Source organism: Dipodomys ordii, unplaced genomic scaffold, assembly GCF_000151885.1.
Source record: "Dipodomys ordii isolate 6190 unplaced genomic scaffold, Dord_2.0 Scaffold8, whole genome shotgun sequence".
Classification (NCBI taxonomy): domain Eukaryota; kingdom Metazoa; phylum Chordata; class Mammalia; order Rodentia; family Heteromyidae; genus Dipodomys; species Dipodomys ordii.
The window spans coordinates 10,397,879-10,413,397 of NW_012267224.1; positions in this window are offsets into that span (position 1 = coordinate 10,397,879).

Here is a 15,519-nt window from a genome sequence, read left to right on the forward strand (position 1 = left end):
TTGTAGTAGAGGACATTTCTGAGGTGTGTTGGATCCTACAGCACTTCCCACAGGCTGCCTTCTGGGGCTTGTGATTAGATACAGCCTTCTGAGGAGACTGTTAGAGCAATAGCTCAACTGTTTGGTCTCTTAAACTTATAAGATCTCCATAATGATTCTATTTATATGTTTTTTGTCTTTTTTGGGGAGGGGTTGGCTTGGCGTCTGGGTACTGGCCTGAGCATTTTTTGCACAAGGCTAACTAACACTCTACTACTTTAGCCATAGCTCCACTTGCAGCTTTTTGGTGATTAATTGGAGATAAGAGTTTCATAGACTTTTCTGCCCAAGCTGGTTTTGAACCTTAATCCTTGAATAGGATTACAGGCGTGAGGCACCAACACCTGGTTTATATAGGTTGTTATATCTATACATGTCTTTATAAAGTTACCCTGCCTCAAGTACTTTGTTATAGTTATGAATGTTGCTATAATACATATTTTATGCAAGCCATGAAAAGTGACTGGCATTCAGATATTTCAGTGAGTTAATGAAAAAGATTTGTTATTGAAAAGACCATACACATGTTTGAAAGATGTTATGATTTGGGTGTAGTTTGTATAGGGAGATGGTTATACTGTGGGTTTTACCTGTCCTGTGTCCTCCCACCTAGTGTGGGCTTGGCTCATAGCAGGCTCTGTCAGTATTGATTGATTGGATGATAAATTGGAAGAATGAATGATGAATGAGGTGACTGGTAGTTAGACACCCTTAAATGTCAAGCTGATATTTTTGGTTTTGCTTAATTAGAAGTCATAGAGTATTTTCAGTAGGAAGTTTTCTGCAAACTTCAAAACAAAATGTTGTTGTTGAAATAGGCTATATTTAAAAACACTCACATTAAAGACTTGGTTCCAATCATTGAAAGGTGATTGGATCTTCAGTTCTCTGAGCTAACCAATGGGTTTGCCCACTGATGAGTTCATAGTTGAAGAATGTTATTGGAAAGTGATGGAAGCGTTTGGAGATGGGCCTGGTTGGAGAAGTGGGGGCTGGAGGATGTGCCTGTCCAATGACGGAGTGTTAATCCCTAGAGCGGGCACTCAGCCAAGGAATGGCAGCTGGGTCACCCTTGCCAGCCTCTCCCTGCTGACTGGCATCAGCCAGGTACCTCTACCCTGAGACTCAGCCTGGGGTTCTCCCTGCAGCTGTGACTGACGGAACACTTTAGGGAAAGATGAGGACTCATTGCTCCCTGAGTATGCTTGATAGGGACTCTAAAGGGGTCTCCTTTTGCAGAGATTCTGTCACCACATGTGAATAAAGTAAGATTACAAAGTAAATTGTCCAGAGGCTTTTGGTTCCAAGTGACAAAATAAGACAAAACCCCAAATGACTAAAAGAATTCACATACACATTTGAAAACTCAAGAGTCACTGCCATTTTTTGTCACAATCATTTGCAAACAAAACTAATTAGGCCCACATTAATAGCCCTAAAAATATTCACATTTTTTTTCTTCCTCTTCTGGAACTCTCATGACCAAAATGATAACCTTAAGGATATTTTATTTATTTACTTATTTACTTACTTATTGTAAAGGTGATGTACAGAGTTAAAAATAATGGGAGCAGGCCAGGCACGGGTGGCTCAAGACTGTATTCCTAACTACTCAGGAGGCTAACATCTGAGGATCTCAATTCAAAGCCAGCCTGGGAAAGAACGGCCATGAGGCTCTTCTCTCCAATAAACCACTCAGAAAATCGGAAGTGGCACTGTGGCTCAAGTGGTAGATCGCTTGCCTTGAGCTGAAGAGCTGAGGGACAGTGCCCAGGCCCAGAGTTCAAGCCCCATGACTGACAACAACAACAACAACAAAAAATAGGGCAGCAGATTTGATTGATGGCCTATGATATAGTCATTTTAAGTTACGCTTAAATTGTACTTTCATTTCCTGTTTTTTATATTTTTATTAGCATGTACTATTTATATGAAGTGTATATATTGGATGTGTATATAGAGACATATTTGCTTATTTGTGCATACATATTTTCTACAGCACTAGTGATCTAATTGATTGCCACTAATTCATCTATGTAGTAAACATTTATTGTAATAAAACAAAACAAATTATACCCAGAGGCCTCAGGAAAGTCATTTTTCATATACTAGACAGTCAAGGGTTTATCTTGTTCTGATAGACATCTATAGCACTCTGCCCAACATTTTACCCCATTTCATGGAAACATCATATCACCCCCCCCACACACACACAGCTCCTCATTTTTGCCCATCTCTTTCCCATTCTGTCTCTGCTGTGAGTGGAGCTAACTTCACCCCTGTTTGGAAAGAGATACCTTGTCCAAGTTTGGCCATTCAGAACACTGGGCACATTTCTGGCTGTAGGGATTGTATCCAGGATGGGCATGTATTATTAGTTTTGTCTCTTGGTTTCTGTGGTTTGCCTAGAGGAGGGTCTCTTGTTCACTTACGTGGAGCTGTAGGCATCCATTTTGACACTGGGCAGAGCCAATCTGTAGATTGTAGACTGAAGTCTGGAAGGAACCAACAGAAGACAGATGCTGAGTCCCGGTAATATTCAAGCCTCTTGGATTCACTCGTTTCTCAAGCTGAGATACCTTTGCATTAATAAACAGAGTTAGTAAAATTCCTTTTGCCTCCATTTCAATTGCTTTTTTGTCATGGCAGCTAAAACAGTGTTGACTTGGAATCTCAGTTTTATATTGTTTGTTTTTCTGAAATGCATTCCACATGGTGTTTTCACCTTCAGTAAAGATGTTAAACATGATTTCTCCCTCTCATTAGAGACAGGGTCATTACAGGAAGCATGCATAGCTTGCACTTCTGACCAGGCATGCTAGAGATTTTATTTATTTAATGAATTTATTATTTTTTATTTTTTGCTAGTTCTGGGGATTGAGCTCAGGGCCTGGGTACTGTCCCTGAGCTGCTTTTTTTTTTGGGGGGGGGTCCGGTCGTGGGGCCTGAACTCTGGGCCTGGGTGCTGTCCCTCAGCTCTTCAGCTCAAGGCTAGCACTCTACCACTTGAGCCACAGTACCACTTCCGGCTTTTTTTCTTTTTGCTTATGTGGTGCTGAGGAATTGAACCCAGGGCCTCATGCATGCAAGGCAAGCGCTCTACCACTGAGCCACCTTCCCAGCCTCCCTGAGCTTCTTTTGCTCAAGGCTAACACTCTACCACTGGAGCCACAGGGCCACTTCTGGCTTTTTCTGTTTATGTGGTACTGAGGAATCAAACCCAGGGCTTCATGCATGCAAGGCAAGCACTCTACTACTAAGCCACATTCCTAGCCCTTAGGCATGCTTGAATTGCTGCTGGGGAGCTGGCCCAAGGGGCAGCCTTCCACCACTTGGGGTGTGAGCTATGGAGAGCTCCCGGCTTCCTGGCTCTGCTTGTACCCAGCAGCGATTTCTCACTTGTCTCCTGAACTGCTTTGTTCTTAGACAGTCATGTCTAAGGGGCTGTTGGTGTGGGCCTTTCTGTGGTGAGGGCCGTGGTATGAGGTGGCATTCTGGTTTCCTTATCTCTATCATGCTGTCCAGCTGGAAAGATCAGGTTCTGCCTTCTCTGATTTGCTGCTCTGGGCCTCAGAGACTGGAAAACCTTTCACCCCAATGCTGGAATCTGACATCACATGAAAACAAACGCCTCTAATGTGCACTTGTGCACTCGAATGGATAATTGCAATGGTTTAGGGACATTTTGGCCACTCCCAAGAGGTGGGTTTTTTATTTTTTTTGGTATTTGTTTCTGCATCATTCCAGATGATTGAGGTTTACTGATGTTTCTGTTGATTGAGGGCTTTTCTTGTTTATTTAACTAACAAGTTTTTCCCACGAAAGGACTGTATCCTGGGAAGAAAAGTTAGGATTGGAATGTTGTATAATTTTCCAAATTCGTGCTCCTCAGAGAAGGAAGTACACACAGCAGCGCTGTGAAACGCAGGCTGCTCTTTACCTAATTGTGCTTCTCTTCTAAAATAGCCACTGTATTTTTCAGCTTTTAACAGCATACAATGTCGTGCAAGGGTGGGGTGGTTAGAGGGATTGTCTACTTAGGGCAGATGTGGGATCGATTGCGCCCACGTGAGCCGTGGGTGTCTGTACTTCCCCGCTAAACATGCGCTCACTGGAATACATAGGAGCCATGAAGCTTCTTAAATGCGAGGCTTGGATATTAGGCAAACATGTGTGAGGGGCATGCAGCTTGCTGCCTTGGCCAGGCTTAGGAGAGCCCAAAGGGCACACTTCCCCCGGAAAAGCTCCAGCTGAGACAATTGTGTTTAGGAAACAGTAACCAGGGTCTGGTTTGGAAATTCCTAGGAAAACGCAGCTCCAGTGTTTTATCTTGTAAGATAAGCAAAATGTACTTTCTAAAAAGGCCATATTTTACATTTACATTTTAACTCAATGTAGACTCATTCCACAGTCAGACATCAAGCACCAGGACACAAAACCATTGTGGGAGAGTAGTATGTGGCCTTTGATGGTCCCTGCCTTTTGAAAGTTAGATCTGTGGCCTTGGGGTTCAAGCTAGGCAGGGGACTGAGAAACCCCAAAGGTCCCTGCTGTTCTTCACCCACTGAGGGCCATCCCTGGCTGTGTCCCTTCCTACCCTGTGATTGTGCTAAGTGAGTGACAGAGGCCTTGGTATGGCCAGCCCCAGGGCACAGCCTCCTGGCTGTGTGTTTCACAAGAAAACTTGTGACAGCACTTGCTTCTCCAGAATCCCTAACACCGGGACAAATGTAGTCAACTGCACTCTCTCAGAATTGGATGTTGAAGTCCTAAGCACAAGTACTTCAAACTGTGGACAGGGTCATTACAGGAAGCATGCACAGCCTCATCTCTGACCAGACACTTGTCAGGCATGCTGGTATTTCTGCTGGGGAGCTGGTCCAAGGGGCAGCCTTCCACCACTTGGGGTATGAGCTGTGGAGAGCTCCCCAGCTTCCTGGCTCTGCTTGTGCCCAACAGCAGTTCTCTCACTCACCCCCAAAACTGGATGGCCACTTTGTCCCCTCCCACAGCATCTTTCTTTTCTTTTTTTTTTTTTTGGTTGGTTGTAGGACTTGAACTCTGGGCATGGGTGCTGTCCCTTAGCTCTTCAACTCAAGGCTAGGGCTCACTCTACCACTTGAGCCATAGTGCTACTTCTGGTTTTCTGGTGGTTAATTGGAGATAAGTGTCTCATGGACTTTTCTGCCCTGGCTGGATTTGAACCATGATCCTCAGATCTTAGCCTCCTTAGTAGCTAGGATTATAGGCGTGAACCACCAGTGCCTGGCCCACCCCCTTTTTCTTGAACTACCTCCCAGACAAACATGGGCCCAAATCATTCTTTAGGGTTCTGCTTCTGCCCACCGGAACATAGACTAGGTCAGTCTTCTGGTTTGAAGCATTAAGGTTGAAAGACACATTCCTAAAACCAAGTTTTGGGAGTGATCAGTAGACAAAACCTCTAATATTTACCCCCGAGGAAGAATTTTAGAAGCAGAGAAAAATGTAGCAATCTTTCTGCCTAGTAGCTCAAGACTTTTTGGGGTGGGTTAGGGCCAGTAGTGGAGATCTAAGAACCGTGTCGGTATTCCAAGGGCCTGAGAGAAACATCCATTTGCTGTGACAAAGCCATGCGGACTAGAGCTTAACATTCACTGTTGTGGCTGGAGGCAGATCATTTTCTTACAGCTATTCTGATCAAAAGCTATTAGAACTTTGGATTTGTAGTTCATTTTCACAAAGAAGAAAGACAACTTACTAATTGACCAAAGGATGTTGGTGTTTGAAGAATCCTTTGTAAGCTGAGGCTTTTGGTGTAAGCTCATTTGGAAACCTCTAACCTAATCAGATCTGTCAGTCTACACAGAAGGCTTGAAGGCTGGAGAAGGCCAAGGAATGCGGCCAAGGTCACTCAGCTCGAGTAGGGGGCCAGGGCTAGAACTCAGACACCTACATTCAGTTCTATACTCTTCTGGATGGAAAGACTTAGGGATGCTGAGGTTGTTTCAGCTGGAGATTATTTTGATAGAGCCAAAAATGTCCTTTAAAAGCACAGGGAGTGCATTTTACCCTTTAGGAGATAAATTAGCTGTAATGAAAAAATTTCTAACACCAAATGAGCTTCTCTGTGGGAAACAGCTGCATGGCGTATGAAGAATAGTATTCAGGACACACGTCCTCACTGCTGAAGCAGTGTGGTATGATTATATGCCTGGCATGGCCCTGGCATGGCCAGGGCTCGCAGCGCCTACCTCTCTACCTGGGCTTCACCAAGTGACCTCCTCCACACCCCTTCTCGTGTGTAAAGTGAGGAGCAGGAGTTCACAACTACAGGGGAGACCCAATTTCAAGTCTCAACTTGCCAAGGAGCCTGGATAAGTCCCTCTATCACGCTTAGCCTCAGTTTCCACATTTGTAACTGAGAATTGACTATAAACTCTAAGGCACAAACATCCCAAATCTCATGGTCTAGATGTCTCTTCAAACCCCTTCCAACTTTCAACATCTCTGATTTTACTGGATTTGTAATTGATTTGTATTGGATTTTTTTTGGGAGGGGGGTTGGTCGTGGGGCTTGAACTCTGGGTCTAGGCGCTGTCCCTCAGCTCTTCAGCTCAAGGCGAGCACTCTGCCACTTTAGCCACAGCGCCACTTCTGGCTTTTTCTGCTTATGTGGTACTAAGGAATCAAACCCAGGGCCTCATGCATGCAAGGCAAGCGCTCTACCACTGAGCCTCCTTCCCAGCCCTGTATCAGATTTTTTTTTAACCTACATAAAAATAAAGTGTTACCTTTCCTTCAATTGGGCTAATCCCAAGCCAACAGGGAAGAGATGCACAAGCACGGATTGGAGTGAGGGCAGGCACAGCAGGGGCATTCCCAGCTTGTTTCCTTTCAGCCAAAGGCTATTCCTGGGCAACCACTCCCAGCCCTGTGATTGCAGGCTGGAATGGAAGACCAGGGCCTCACTAATACCTGCAGGAGAGCTTATGAGGAAGAAGAGGTTCAAAGGGTTCTCTCAAGCCCTGCTCCTGGCTCCCTTTTCCAAGGGAGGAGACTGTCTCAGGTTAAGTCATGCTCTGACCACTATCTTCTCGCAGTGTGGCAGACATCCTGTCGTCCCTCTCTCACGGTGGGTACTCCAGGGGCAGGGACCATGAGCACACTCTATGGAAAGAATATGGCGTGCGGTAAATCCTATAATAGATCAACATTCAATTCTTAGTGGGGTGGGAGGTATCTTATTTTGTTTTAAGAAGCTATTTGTCCAAATGGATGATCAGATACCTTGGCTGTACCTGGTTTGGCTATTGTGGACATGTACTTTTCGTCATGGTAACTGAATACTTGACATAAGCAACCTAAAGGAAGAAATTTATTTCGATGGTCACTTTCAGAGGTTTCAGTCCATAGTCCACAGCAACATTGCTTTGGGGCCTGAAGTGAAGCAGAACATCATGGCAGCTAGAGCATGTGGCAGAGGATGTCATATGGAGGGGCATGGGGAGGGGAGGGGTAGGGAGGGGAAGAAAGAGAGAAGGACCTCTCTTTGCTCTTGAAGGTCCTCAGTATATCTTCAAGGTCATTCCCCACAGTGACCTACTTCCTCCAATGCCTACCTCTGAGTTTCTACTGTTTCCCAGTAATGCCATCACATTACGACACCTTCAGTGGGTTAATCTGCTGATTAGCTCTTAGTCCTCAGAATCCAGTGGCTACCTGAAGCCCTACCTTGAACGTTACATCTGGGACCAACCCTTCACTGTATGAGTTTCCAAGGGACATTTCATGTCAAATTGTAACAGTTGTTTATGGTATTCCCCTTCTAGACTTGGCCTTTGGGGTCAGGGCAGATTGGAGGGATTTGCTGTGGTAGAGGATCAATCTTTTGAGGGTTCAATTTGATTTTAATAGCCTTAAGTCATTCAGAACAAGACTTGTGGAGGTAGTGAGCTCTCTGGCTGCTTAGAAGGATTTGCCTGCCTGACAGATGCAGAAAAGGAGTAGGGAGAGCAGACAGATCAGCATTTTGCAACACATGGAACAGTGATGGATAGGGACAGTGATCATCAATGAGCACATTCAATGAAAGGCTGATGAGCAACTTGACCACAGAGGGATCAGCCTGTCGCCTTGACCAATGATCAATCTTAATGTCGTGGAAAGCAGGACATTGTGTGTCTCCTGATGTAATGAGTGCTTAAAGCTAACTTGGATTTACAGGGAATACAGAGGGATTGAGAACACAGGAAATGACTGACACCACACAGAGGCAAGGAGAGAAATCCAGAGCACCACTGGTAAATTCACAAAACAACGGTACATTTGTACAAGCCAGCAGCGTGAAATTAGATGGCAGAGGGGCATTCAAGACTAAAGAGAATGAAGAGCTGGCATAACTAAATGTCTGATCTTTTTGAACAAACCTAATATAAAAAGGAGCACTTTTGAGACAATTGGGGAGATTTGCTTATCAGTAACACACAGGATAATATCAAAGAACTACTGTTAATTTTGTTGGGTGGGACCATGACTTTGTTGTTTTATGAATGTAGAAGTGGTAGGACCTGATGTCTGAGGGTTACCTTAACACAGATCTGCCAAGGATGGGGGAGGGGGAAACCTCAGGAAATTTTAAAAAGGACCAAACCCAGGAGAACTGCAGAATATAATATTGACTCTACTTGTCTCCACATTTTTGTTAACAGTGTTTTAAAATAAACAATGGGAAGGTGTCTTAGTCTGTTCTCAGTGTTATAGCCATGGGTTATGTATAAAGAAGAGAGGGTTTGTTTTGTTTTAGCCTACAGTCCTGCAGACTTTTGCCTGTGAGGGTCTTCTTGCTGAATCATAATGTGTGTGAGAGGTCACAAGCCCTTGCAAGGTCATAGCTATGTCTTCTTCTTATAAGACACTAATACCAACACATGAGGTATTCTCATGACTTCATCCAGTGCTAGCCACTGCCCTCAGACTCCACCCCCTTAAATACTGTTAGCATAGGGGCACATTCACACCCTGGCAGAAGGGAAGAGGTGTTGGCTTCAAAGCCATTCTGAAAGGAAATGACAGAAAGACCACAAGCTCTTTATGTTCTTCTTCCTGTGAGTTAGTATATTCTCCATGAGTTAAAGCGACAGGATGAAAAGGAGGGGAGGGAGAGAATGAGGAACAGCTCCACAAGCTGGTATGTATAATCTGCAGGATATATGTTTAGTGGAAAGCAAGAGCCAGAACACTACCAAGGTGTGTGCGCAAAACTACATTCAGAAAGATGCAAAAGGAACCAAACGTTGCCTTAGAGGAGAGAGACTGGTGGTGTCTAGGCCAGAGTAGGAGGGAAACTTACTTTTATTGGGGGTGGGGGTGGGCTTGAACTCAGGGCCTGGGTGCTCTTTTGCTCAAGGCTAGCACTCTACCACTTGACAGCTCCACTTCTGGCTTTTGGTGGTTAACTGGAGGTAAGAGGATCACTAGCTTTTCCTGCCTGGGCTGGCTTCCAACTACAATCCTCACATCCCAGCCTCCTGAGTAAGTACGACTATGGGCAGGAAACTTTGACACCATATACCATTTCATATATTGAATTCTGTACAACATGCATGCATTACCTAACAAAATTATGTTTCAATACATTTTAAAAGCAAAACAACTGAAAAAATCATGCATTTCTCTGCTTGAGGAGGGCATTTTTAGTCTGAAGCTTTGATGGGTTAGAGGCTTGGGATGGGGTAATCTACCTCATGTGAATCTGCTTTGCAAACCACCTCTTGCAGGGGTGATGTCAAGGCACTGATGCAGGCAGGCGGTAGTACTGGACGCTGCTGCAGTGCTGAACCAAGCAGTCAAGGTCCACCCAGATTTTCATTCCCTTTCACCTCAGCTCAGGTTTCTTTGAATTAAAACAAAAAAAGGACCTGTGACAAAATATATATAGCATAAAATGTACCATCTTAACCAGTTTCTAAGTGTACAGTTACTAAGCACATTCTCTTGGCTGTGAACAAATCTCCAGATTAGTAAAGGAATCCAGCAATAGAACAGAAACTCTGTCCCTATCAAACAACTGTCCATCCACCTCTCCCAGAGACTTTCAGTATCTGTAAATCTAAACACTTCCAGGGATTCATATATGTGAAATCATCTCATATTTGACCTTTTGAGGCTAGCTTATATTACTTAGCATAATGTTGTCCTGTTGTAGTGTATATCAGAATTGCCTTTCTTTTTAAGGCTGAATGATACTCCACTGTATATGTAAGATGTACTACATTTTACTTGCCCATCCATCCATCCATAGACTGCTGAGTTACTGTTAGCTATTAGAAATACTGCTGTGTGACCATGCGTGATTAAATATCGCTGAGCTCCCGCTTGCCTTAGTTTGGGTAAACTCCTAAGAGTGGAATTGCACGATCACCTGTTCATCCACTGTTTAATATTTAGAAGGAAACCCATACTGTTTTCTAGAGCAGCAGCACTATTTCCAGTTCCTACTCGCAGTGCTGAAGGGCTTCCACATCATCACCTCCCCAACACTTGCTGTTTCTGGGAGTTTGGGCAGTACTTTAAAAAATTATTGTTATTATAAAGATGATACACAGAAGGATTGCAGTCACATAAGTCAAGTCATAAGTGCATTTCTTTATGGACAGTCACTCCTTCCCTCTCTCCCGTGTTCCCCTCACATCCTCCCTACAACTTGTATAGTTCATTTTCAACATAGCATCTAGTGAGTACCACTGCTGCGTTTGTTCACCTGTTGTCTCTTTCTGTGCCGCCCCTTACCCTCCCAAATGCCAGTTGTTCCAATGGGTACAAGGCCTTTTATCCCTGTGAATCTGATCTGTATTGTCCCAGTGTCACTTGTCTTCCTGATTGGATCCATTGTCTTCAATCCAGTCCCCACGCCAAGCCTCATGGAATCTGTCAATTTCTTAAGAGTTTTGTGTTTCCCAAGTGTACTGAGATGCTCATTATTGGCTTCTCTGTATATAAATTGCGGAGGCCAAGGACTTCCTGATAGACGGGTTGTAAAGTTTCCAATTCCAAACAGTCTGCTTCTGACAGGAAGCTGTGCAGCTGATGATCTGAGAGCTCAGGCACCAGCGCCAGTTTGACGCAGCTCTGGGGTGTGGGCTGTTCGGTGAAGTGTCTGCAGTGTTTACCTTGTTGAATGCTTAGGCACTGCTTCTTATAGGGCAGAATTTGGTGCTTTTCCAGAGGGACAGCCACCAAAAGGTGAGTATGTTCTTTAAACTTGTCACTCCAGGGGACTGGCTCACCAAGGAAAGGGCCATGTGCACATGTAGGGAAAGACTCCTGGAAGAGGGCACAGCCCTTAAAGCAGGGGCCTGTTTGGAAGCCTCTGGAAAGGATATAAGGTGGTGGGGTTGGAGCATTCTGGAAGAAAAGGAAAGCAGTGAGAAATGAAAGCCACAGTAACCATGGTGATGGAGGATGCATTTGTTTCTTGGGACTGCCAGGCAAAGTTTCGCCAACCCTGTGATTTAAACAGCACACGTGTATAATTTCACGGTTCCTGAGGCTAGACGTGGGGAATCAACACCTCAGCCAGGATGCTTCCTTTGGAAGGCTGTCAGGGAGGAGTTTCGGCGCCTCTGCCCCTAGCATGTGGTCTTAGCCAGCAAGCCTCGGCATCCTTTGCTCTTAGATGCATCACTCCAGCAGCTGCCTTCATCTCCACACGGTGATCTTCCTGTGGGCAAGTACAGTTTTGTGTCCTATTCTCCTCTTGTAAGAGCACCAGCCATACTAGGTTAGTGGTCCATGCCACTGTGGTAGGACCTCATTACGGCCACCCTGTTTCCAAAGAAAGGCACCGTCTGAGGGCCTGTGGGTAGGACTTTTGTATATTTCAGGGAGAGCATCTTTCACCCCACAAGGAAGGCCAGTTTACTAAGCCAGAGAGCTAAAATAAGTCTTAATTCACCATAAGACAGAGGCCTCGCACTGCTGCAGCCTAAGTCTGGAAGTTGAAGAGCCTGGGAAGGCAGTTCAATTGACAAAGGCCACAGGAACACTCAGCAAACTCACCAAGTAGATATGGCCCATGGTTCCAACACAAGTGTAGATCTGTTGTCTGACCAGTGGGTTGGATGGAACAGGGGCCTTGGAGCAGAGGTTCCTGGACTCAAACCCACATTTATAGCTGTGTGGTCTTAGGGAAGTGATTGAACTTCTCTGTGTCTTGGTTTCTTTGAGAACTGGGAGAAAGAATAGGATCTGTCTCCATGGGTGATCATGAGAATTAAATTGGTCAATAGGAAAAGAACTAAGAATGATGCCATGGTTCGTGGTTCGAGTGTAAGCTGAAGTTAATGAAGGTATTATTTTGGCAGGGCTAGCAAGCAAGAGCAGGCAGAGGTCTAGAAGTGGCAGGAGGCTCTCAACTCTGAGCTAGTGCGGGAGCAGGGTCGTACCTCCGTGGCCCTTCACTTGCCCATACTTCCTGGGTGACTATCACAGCATCTGACCACAAATGGACTTGAGACACTGAGGACCTAACTGGCCCTTTCCTGACTTGCTTCCTCATTGGTTCAACGGCATTGATCAGGTGCCTCCCTCAGTGACAGGTATTGAAGGTGCAGCACAAGTGGTTTCTATCTCCCTGAGACTGACAGGCTGGTCCAGAAGAAAAATAACGAAAATAATAACAGCTTGAATGATGTATCTCAGAGGAAGGGCCTGCAGTGTGTAGCAGGAGGACCTGGACGTGAGTGCTTCAGCTGACAGCTGTGGAAGGAATGTGATTGGAAGGAGTGTGTGTGTGTGTGTGTGTGTGCAAAAAGGGATTCCTGCAAAGAGGTCAGTGCATGATCAAGTGGTCTCCATAGTCCAACCAATAAACATTGCTCAAAGAGACTATTGGAAACCATTCTTGGCTTAGCATTGGGATTATAGAGATAAACATCAGTGCCCTGCCTTTAGTGGAATAACCAGAACAGTTGGCAAACCTTGACTGCACAGAGAATTCTATTTGCAATGGTTTCTAGGTGTTCAGTTCTGCCAGGGCAGGGGAAGGAAGGCTCCAGGAGGGCTGGTGCCTGTCTGAGTTAGCTCTTGAAGGATTAGTAGGCAATAGCCAGGTAAGACGAGAATTCAGGATGAGCTGAGGACAGAGGCCTGTGGCAAAAAGTTAAAGAAGTGAAGGAAAGCAGATGCTCCAAACCAAGGGTGGATAATGTCCAACCCGCGGGTCATACACAGCCCATGAAATCATTTGATACGTGACAAGACAGACACATAGGCTTCTGGCCAGCTGCTCAAGGCCCATCCACAGGTATCGATGATTGTATGTGCACCTTGAAGGAAAAAGGCCCTTGACAGGAAAAAGGTTCCCTGCCCCTGATGAGCAGCTGGGTCAGCTCACCCAATCCAGCACGGACTTGCCATGCTGTCCACTTGCAGAGAACAGCAGCAGAAACAACACTAGTGCAGTCACGTGCACATTATCTTGCAGCGAGTCCCACGCATCCCAGTGTGGGAACAGATCACTGTTGCACTGCTTGAGCACAGGAGGAAGCAGTGGGCACACACCGAACGCTTTGTCCTGCATGAAAAATACTTCCTTTAACTCAAATGAAATTCACTGCACCAACACCATTGCACCAGTCTAGCTGGGAAGCTAGCAGCAACTGAGATGGTCTGAACTGCCCCCTCCCCCCTTCTCTGTCATTACATAGGATTGGAAACACTCACACAATGCCATTCTATTTGCAAGGCACATCTCTTCAGAGCCCAGATGCTGTGGCCAGGATGTCAAGGTCTGAGCTGAAATTCTCCCTCCCCATTGTGTGTTCTTTGGCAAGTTACTTCTCTGCCTTAATCTCTTCATCTGTGGAATAGCAATAACAATACTGTTAGGAGAAAGAAATGACACAGTGCCTGTGAAGAGCTTAAATCAGAGTTGTTTGCCTTGTTCTTGTTGGTGGAAGACTTAGAACCCCTCTTCCTATTGCTTCAGACGGTTCTGCGGGGAAGGCAGGAAGTCTGTTTGCCACTCCAGTGTCCCCTGCTGAAGGGTTGATCGGGCCTAGGGATAATGGAAGACACGAAGGCTGGTTGGAGTCTGACAGCTGAGTGGGGAGAAGTTGGGACAGTTGAAGCCCCAGATTCAGTTCCCACCCATAGGCTACCCCAAGGATCAGGTCCCTAGCATGAATCATAAGTCCTTGTCAGTCTTTAGTGCCAAGGAATATACAATGGTTCCTTCCTAGGCACTGAGGCTAGATGGCCAAGATATTGCCAGCCAACTCTGCACTTGGCCATAACTGACCAAGACACTTTTCCCTAGAAGGAAACCCCGAAGCCTGTGTCAGGGCTGACACAAAGTCATGGGTGGGAGGCATGTTTGTCTTATATGACTCACGCCCACCGCCCCTGATGCCCTGCTTTCCTTGTCACCTGGCCTTGGCCCCACAAAGCCAATGAACTCCAGCTTGGCTGCCTATTGGTTCTGAAATGATCCCCAAAGCAGGATTTGCAGGCTTGGACTCAGATCTCATCAATGGGTAAACTCACTGATAGGTTCATACTTTCCTCAGCTAAGCAGAATCGTGCTGAGGAGAATCTGCATCTTTACAATGTCTCAGAGGGCGCATGCACGCTATCTTGAGAAGCATTGCCTAATAGACGTGGTCGCTGTCTGCCTGCTTTCCACGTTCTCTTTCTGACTAAGGAAGCTGGCTTATTCAGCCTGCTACTACTGTCTTCTCCACACCTCACACCTTCTGTTCTCCAGCTGCTGAGCACTTCTGTCTTCAAAGTCTTGAAAACACTCCTTCCTCTTCAGTTTTCCATAGCAATATATACAAGTTTGTGTGTGTGTGTGTGTGTGTGTGTGTGTGTGTGTGAGTGTATTTGTGCTGGTATAGGGATTTGAACTCAGGTCTCACACTTTTGCTTAGCTTTTTAACTCACGTCTGGTGCTTTAGCTGTACCTCCACTTTTGGAATTTTCTGGTTAACTGGAGATAAGAGTCTCTCAGATTTATCTACCTATGCTGGCTTTGAACCAGGATACTCAGATCTCAGACTCCTGAATAACTAGGATTACAGGTGTGAGCCACTGGTGCCCAGCTAACGTTTACTAAAAGCTTCAATTGTTATACTACATCCCAGAAAAAACAAGTATTTTAAACTGTTTTTATATCAAAATAGCATATCAGTGTTTTAAAAGTCAATAGAAGTTAAGAAATGAAAAAAATAACCAACAGTGACAGTCTCTAGCCTTACTCCTCTCTAGACAAACAACCATTCTTTTAGATTTTTTTCTTATATAAACCTTGATACACTGCCATTTCTTGACTTAGTCAATTTTATACTTTATCTCTTGGCTTCCTATGATGGTACATAAGGATTTAACTCTAAAAAAAAAATCTCTTCTGTTTCTTTCTCTATTCCCTAAATATAGGTTCCTTACAATTTTTGGTCCAAAACACAGTAAAAATGAGTGTTTTCTATATTCAAGATGCCC